At 38.3% G+C, this 8,275-nt stretch overlaps 1 protein-coding gene across 3 annotated transcripts in view; it reads right to left on the bottom strand.

Moving 5' to 3' along the window:
- Nucleotides 1–1,088, bottom strand: part of LOC148897606 (calcitonin gene-related peptide 1-like) — a 13,736-nt gene extending 12,648 nt beyond the window's left edge. The window contains exon 1 of one of the 3 annotated variants that reach the window (XM_088996647.1): nucleotides 893–1,088. The gene's annotated coding sequence lies outside the window, so the exon portion shown is untranslated. The remainder of the gene's footprint in view (nucleotides 1–892) is intronic. The other 2 variants (XM_088996648.1, XM_088996649.1) reach the window with 2 other exon arrangements.
- Between the last annotated feature and the right edge of the window lie 7,187 nt (nucleotides 1,089–8,275).

Below are 8,275 nucleotides of genomic sequence, written 5' to 3'. Positions count from 1 at the left end.
AATATTCAAACGATACTAAAACATAAAAAAAATATTTAGCAGGACGTATTCGTGTTCCAAAGAAATACAAATTAATATTATTAAATAATACTACATTAAAATAATGGTTACCAAACAATTAAATTCTGTTAAAACATAATAACATAACATAATATTCAAACGATACTAAAACATAAAAAAAATATTTTGAGGGGCTTATTCATCTTTCAAATAAAATAAATAAATATTATTAATTAACATTACATTAAGATATACTGGTGACAAAAATACAAAAAAAAAGTTAAAATGTCTGTTATGACATGACTAACATAACATAATATTCAAACGATACTAAAACATTAAAAAAATAGTTTGCAGGATTTATTAATGTTCCAAAGAAAATAAATAAATATTATTCAATAATACTGCGTTATAATATTGGTTTCAAAAATCTTAAAATCTTTAAGATTAAAGAGATACAGATTAAAATCTTTAAACATAATAACATAATGTTTAAAGGATACTAAAACACGAACACCTACTTACACGAAATAAATATCTTTTAAAACTACTTTTCAACGCAACGATGTGAAAATCTTTTTTTTTTTTTTCTTCAAAAGTCCACCATCAAATTTAAGCGTACGGAGGAGAAGGAAAAAAAGCATGAAGGATGGTGAGGATGACAGAAAAAAGGAAGAGGTGGCGACTCCATCCAAGCTTCCCTGAGGAGCAAGTGCATTAGTGTAATGAGATGCCCCCCACCCCCAACTCTCACCCACCCACACACAAAAAACACAAAAACTGCCTGTCCCATTGACTTTTTTTTTTTCATTCCCTCATATTGAACACACTTTTTGTCCAAGATTGCGATCATGATAACCACATATCATATCATCACAAAGCAAATACTCACCTTTGGCGAGAAGCACCAAAAAATGAATAAATCTCAAGTATGTGAGTTTTTTTTATTTTTTTTCTTCTTTTTTTTTGGGATAAGGGGTTGGGATCCGTAACAGGAGCTTCGAGCTGTGTTTTTGCGTGTAGCGGCAAGGCAGCGGCCCCCTATATATCCCGCCACCCGGGTTTGTGCATCGCCTGTGGGGGTGGTTCATTATCCCGCAGCCCAGCCAATTAGACGTTGAGCTGGGTTCGACGCCAGCCAATGGGAGGGCGGAGAAACCCTCGGACGTCATCCGCCTAGCCGCTCCATTCACAAAAATCCGTCTCATTTGCATTGATGTCATTCATTAAATGGGCAACAGGGGCAAAGTTATGTCGCTTAAATCGATATTGGAGCCCTCCTCCCCGCCACCACCACCACCGCGACACTTTTTTCTTCGCGGGGGCGGGGCCATCTACTGTTGAGGGGAGTACACTACACATTGAAGCACCCATTCATAAGCTTCTGCAATGTGACTCACCGCTCAGACTTTTGTGATTAGCCATTTTTTTTGGCATCGCACGATGTGTTTGCACCAAGGCGAGCTGCGTAACAAGAGCGAGAAAGCTATTGCGCGAATGGACGCAAAGGCAATGTTAAACAGGAAATATTCAAACAAGCGCACGTAACTCATTCACTTACATTCCCGAATTTATTCGAGAATTGAAAAGCATGACGAGAGACGCCGTTCCCGAATTTGTTCAGGTTTTGATTTTTCGTGCGCTGGGTGCTGCTAAAGCGGTGGTCAGACGCGAGGGGTGACGATGAAGCGCCGGTCAAACCTTTGGCAATGTTTCCCCTCCCACGATGTGGCAGCGTTTGCTTTTTGTACAGCTGCCCCCATTTCAAACTCAGATAACTCGATACTCATAATTTAGGAATAACAGTGATACCTCATCTTCACTTAACTGGTTCCCAGAAAGTGTGTGTTAGGCAAAAAGTGTGTCTTCCAAACATTAATTTCCCATAGGAAACCATTAAAAATTAGTATAATCCGTTTCCAGGTCGCCATAAAACATAATTTTCTACTAAATAAGCCTTAAAACTACACAAAATATACCTTATTTTATGTATAATAAATGTGTTATTGTATTGTAATTAAAGAAATAAATGTGTACTGTATAATAGTCGTTTTATTTACCTTTGTGATGGTCGTTGATGTAGTTGCCTTTTGTTGATATCCGAGTGAAGTTGCCGTGCTTTCTCGGCGATAATACCCTCACTCACACGGTACCCTGCTAGCTGCTTTTCGTTAATCTAAATCAACAGAAGTTTTTCAACTTCTTCTATTGCCTGAGACACAACACAGAAACACCCTTAGCCACACGTATGTAGCAATGGTCGAGTTAGCATACTGGTACTGTGACGCTAAGTCACACAAACGCACACCTCGCTCATGTTTTTCGATGATCTCCTTCTTCTACTCGACCGTAATTTTCTTTTGTGTCCTCTTCGGTTTAACACTAGCCTGTGGTGGGGTCTTTTCCTTTCCCGAAAAAGCAAAAGTACTCTACTCGAAAACAAACCACATATGCACTCAGAGAAAGGGTGTGTGCAAAAGTAGTCCAGCAGCCACGGTGGTACTGTTCTGCCGTGTGATTTGGTGTTCTTCCGCTGAAAACTAGTCCAGCCGCCATTTTGTGTTGCCCAAAAACTAGTTCGTATGCCAAGATTATATTCTCGCTAATTTAATGTTCGTACTGCGAAAAGTTCGTTAGCTAAAGCGTTCGTAAACCAATGTATCACTGTAACTCTTTTTTTTTTTTCTGATGAAAGGAGAGAGGCTAGGTTTTCTTACACTGCATTGAATATGTATGCTGTCTTAAAATGCAATATTCTGTCCAAAACTCAATTTTCATGATGTCCTGGAATTCAAGTGACAATGACTATAAAACCCTTGCACTGGAGTGGACACATTTTTGCACATCGTATGGCAGTGAATGAGTTAAAAAAATCTTGAGAAAGCTGTTCAGGTAGCAAATTTAAAGCAGATTCTTTACTTACAGACAGTGTATTGTAGGTGTTCAGGTTGTAGGTGTTGTAGGTGTTGTGACGCGCCTATTTCAGCTGGTGTTGCTATGAGGGCGTAAGTAAAGAATCTGCTTTAAATTAGATATCAAGTAGACAGGTTGAACTTAATACAATGTTCAGGTAGCAGTTTTGTGAAAACATTTACTAGAGAAACAATATGCAAATTGATGGATTGACTAATTTTGGTGCACTTGATAAATAAAACAAAAAAAAATATTTCAAGAAGCTATGTATGATTTTTTTTTTTTTTTTTTTTTTTTGCACCAAGATGCCAATTATGGCGATAAATACATGAATGAAAAATAAATAAATAAATAAATAAATAAATAAATGAATGAATGAATGAATGAATGAATGAATGAATAAATAAATTAATGAATGAATAAATCATGTTACTGTTGGTTTTTAAGCAATTTTTTTTTTTTGCCTACCATTTTAGCACGGGCACATTCTGAACACTTCCAAGTCGTTCCGTTTGAACGAACGAACGCACACACGCGGTGGCTAATGAAAAGGAATTGAGACCACAGTGCATGACAAAGAATTGTGTAATTGCTTTGGAGAAACAGCAGCCATCGATCCGAGGAGGGACAACTCCTTTGCTCAGCGCGTGGGCAGTTGCAATCTGTCACCCCCCCACACCACCACCCAAACCCTTCCCCTCGTTGTTAGTGGCTCCAATCACTCCATTAGCTCAATAGACTTTGATGCTTTTGCTCTTGTTATCACGCAGCATCCTCATGTTGGGAGCGTAGATGCCGTGAGACCACCAAAACACGTTAAGCATAATCGTACAAGTAATGGGTGAGTCACATCATTGCATAAGCTTATGAAGGAAGGCGGTAGTGTTTTCGCTAACTATTTGAAAACCAAGTTATGTTTGAACAAACACAATAATAATAATAATAATAATAATAATAATAATACATTTCATTTATAAGCGCCTTTCAAAACTCTCAAGGTCACTTTTCAGTCACAGGATAAGTTTTTTGTGGGTGAGCAGCGGCAGCCACACGTGCTAGCGTTCACTCAACCCGTAAGTAACTCAGATAGACAGCTAGCTAGGTAGCCGTATAACTAATAGAGAGCCTGCTAGATAGCTAGTGAGCCAGCCAGATAGCTGATAGATAGCAAATAGATAGCCAGCTAGGTAGCTAGCTAGATAGCCAGCCAAGTAGTAATCATAATAGTCATAATAATAATCATCATAATATTAATAATAACAGTAATAATAACAATATACTAATAACATACAAATAATAATATACTGATAATAATAATAATAATATATTATGCGACTAATTCACTACGGTTCCAGTGCAGTGGTTTTGAAGTGATATTCCAAAGGAACATGGTCATTTCATGTGTTACTTCCGGGTTGAGTGAACGCTGGCGCGTCTGGTTGCCGCTGCTCACCCGCAGAAAAACTTGTCCTGTGACTGTAAAGTGTCCTTGAGTTTTGAAAGGCGCTTGTAAATGAAATGTATGATTATTCTTATTATGATAAACATTTTAGTATAGGGGTGCTTTAATGAACAATTTGTCAGGAAGATTTCAAGACTATGGTATTTTAGTAACCTGCCTTGGGACTGCAGCTGAAAATTAGCATCTATGCTAAGCCCAGCGCATTTCCACTGTTTATTTTTTGCGATGATTGATGTGCTCTGTCCCAATGAAATTAATACGTAAATACAAGAAGATAATGTTTTTATGAACATTTTTTTTGAATTAATATTATATTTTTGGTACATTTTTAAGTGCATTTTTAACATATGTTAGGATTGTTAGTGTTGAACTCATTTACTTCCAGACATGCAAAAAGGAATTTGATGATGAAACAAACCCACTCCGGCCGGGGTGATCCCAATATCAGGATATTTTCTCTGCGGTAAATCCAGCGCCTCTTAACTCATTCACTGCCAGACAATGTGCAAAAATATGTCCACTCCAGTGCCAGGGTTTTTGTCATTTTCAATAATTCAACCAAATAAAATGAGTGTTTCAATCACACTTTACTATGATTAAATCAGGCTAACAATATAGCAGTTGAGGCATCGAACACATTATAAAGAAGTTTTTGGACTTGACTTCTCCTTTGAATAGTGTAGTGACGATACGTTTTAACAAATACTCAAATTTTATGATGTACATTCAAGACCAATCTAATGTTAAAATATAGTTAACTATTAAATCATTCACTGCCAGACAATGTGCAAAAATGTGTCAACTCTCATGCCAGGGTTTTTGTCATTGTCACTCAAATTCCAGGACCCACAGAATATTGAGTTTTAGGACGATATAAACATTCAATGCGGCGTAAGAAACATTATCCTCTCTTCTTTCATCAGGAAAAAATAGTTAATTCCTAAATTTTATGGGTCTGGAGTTATATGAGCTTGACATTAGGGTGGCTGTCAAAAATACAATGCAATACATACATATTGGTTTATATAGCGCTTTAAAGGGCGACCGACATCACTTTTTTGTTTCCTAACTGACATCAGAAAAATGTTTTATAGCATCTAAAATACCCAAAACAGGCAGGATGATATTTTTAGTCAAATGTAAAATACCAATAAAAATGACTTAAAGTTTCGAAAAACTACTTCAAATTGAACCCGGAAGTGGCTAGTTTCAGAAGGTTCCGCCCCCTTGTTCGTGGTGTCACGCCCAGACGTCTTGCCTTGCTCGAGAATTAAAACAATGGCTTCAGATTTGGAGAAGATGTTTTCTTGTTACTCATCCAGTTCTGAATATGATTCAAATAGTTGTGAAGAGGAAAGCACAAATGTTTGCAATCGATTAAAGAAGTACTTCCGGATCGTTTTGAGGCGTCTGGACTCCAATGTAGCATCCCAGAAAATGCACAAGATGGCGCCCAAGCTCCGTTGGAAATTGGCTTATTTGTCTGCTGGGAATTTGTGTCAACTCGTATCAAATAGTAGTCTTGGTGCAACACACAACTATTCACCATCGCATTATTTATGTGTTTTCCTTCTAATTTCGCCATCAACACGGATCAACACAAAGTTTTCAGACCAAACGAAGTACCCCAAAATGCATTGACGTGATGAAAGGACTGCTACAGTGTGTCCTTTCTCGGTCAGGGGCGTTCCTTCCGTGACGTGACGTCAGGACTCGTCACCAACTCAAACACAAGACTTCCTGAATATTCAGCGCGAGTCTTAAAACGTAAAATATAGCTATATGCGGCGGAATCTTTGTAAAATACGCTCAGTAGAAGTTATTTGAAGCAATTTTCCAAATTATGGACATAACTTGTCCAGAGACGTCGGTTGTCCTTTAACAGCAGCTGAAGCTGTAGCAAAGCGCCAACATGGAAAAAAGGGGGATGCCGCCCCCTTGTGGAAGGGAAAAAACATTGCCAGATAAACCAAAACCCGAATAAATTCGGGAATGGCAGTGAACGAGTTGAAACCAGAAAAAAAATCTGCCCATGCACTGAAACAGCCGCTGAGGAAACAATTTCTTTGCCTGTAAAAACTAATTCATTTATTAACAAGTCAATATGTTCACCGCGGTGTAACAAAAAGAAAAGTTTTGACTATTTTAGTGAGTAGTTAATTTGCATGCGGGCGTTTGCCCGCCCCCACTGTCAAGCCAAGGAATGCGTGCGCTATGTCAGAGGAGCAGACAAGGAACTGACTTGTGCGTCATAGAGGAACCCCATTAGACAGGATGAGCCTTTTAGTGCTATTGAGCTTAGCGAGCTCACTCGTGTCAGGTGCTAAATCACCTTCAGATGGCTTGGATTTGCTTCCAGCCCTCCGTGGACTTTGTGTTCGCAACTTCTGAACCCGCTGCTTTAAGTTGGTCGCCTTTTTTTTAAAGGGTTGAAAGACATTCTCATGCACACTGTCAACATCCAGGGCATTTTTTCGTGTGTGGTGGGGGGTAGTTATTTTTCAAAGTAAAATCAAATGTTTTCAAGTGTCTTGTGTTTCATCAAAGCCGACATGAATCAGGAAAATTTGCTTTTTGATCATTTTAAGTCCACGCTAATCAATTATTCTTTAAAGGGCAATCGACGACTCCGGTCAAGTTGTGTCCATAATTTGTGAAATCACTTCAAAAGACTTCTACGGAGTGTATTTGACAAAGATTCCACCGCATATAGCTATATTTTACGTTTTAAGACTGGCGCTGAATATTCAGGAAGTCTTGTTTTTGAGTTGATGACAATGAATGCATGATGCGACGTCACGTCTGGAACGCCCCTGACTGAGAAAGCGACACACAATGCATTTTGGGTACTCTGTTTGGACTGAAAACTTCGTGTTGATCCGTGTTGATAGCGAAATTAGAAGGAAAAAACATAAATAATGCGATAGTAGCCTTGGTGCAACACACAACGATTCACCATTTGATACTAGTTGACACAAATTCCCAGCAGACAAATCAGCCCATTTCCAACGGAGCTTGGGCGCCATCTTGTGCATTTTCCGGGACGCTACATTGGAGTCCTGATGGCTCGTACTTCTTTAAAGGACAACCGACGTCTCCGGACAAGTTGTGTCCATAATTTGTAAAATGGCTTCAAATGACTTCTACTGAGCGTATTTTACAAAGATTCCACCGCTTATAGCTATATTTTACGTTTTAAGACTCGCGCTGAATATTCAGGAAGTCTTGTTTTTGAGTTGGTGACGAGTCCTCACGTTACGTCATGAAAGGACCCCCCCCCCCCCCCCCCGACCGTATTTTGCTGTACTGTTTGTCTGAAAACCTTGATGTTGCACCCAAAAGCCGCCAGAAGAGGGCGTCCAAGCTCCATGGAAGGAATTTATCAGCCTGTGGAAACGGGCTGATTCATTCATCACGTGAGCTGGTCGCCATTTTTTGGGTGAGACATTCCCCCCCGCCCGTTTGCCTCAAAATGACACGGAATAAATTATTTAATCGATTGCAAACTTGTATGCTTTCCTCTTCAGAACTATTTGAATCATATTCATAACTGGATGTGTAATAAGAAAGCATATTCTCCGAATCTGAAGCCATTGGTTTGATTTATATATATATATATATATATATATATATATATAAATCAAACCAATGGACAAAAAAAATATATATATATATATATTTTTTTTTTGTCCAATGTTAGCGTTTTTTTTTACAGCTTCAGCTGTTGTTAAAGCACCATATAAATCTATGTATTTGTATTGTATTGTATTTTGTACCCCCATTTCGATTTCAGATAACTCCAAATCCATATATCTGAGGAATTTACTTTTTTTCTGATGATAGAAAAGTGTCTAAGGTTTCTAACACTGATTTATTTTTATTTATTTTTTTTTGAACAGC

This window comes from Hippocampus bargibanti, linkage group LG05 (genome assembly GCF_051943395.1).
Source record: "Hippocampus bargibanti isolate YZ-2025 linkage group LG05, ASM5194339v1, whole genome shotgun sequence".
Classification (NCBI taxonomy): Eukaryota; Metazoa; Chordata; class Actinopteri; order Syngnathiformes; family Syngnathidae; genus Hippocampus; species Hippocampus bargibanti.
Note: the sequence above shows the minus strand (reverse complement) of the source record. Positions and strands in the feature narration are given on the sequence as shown.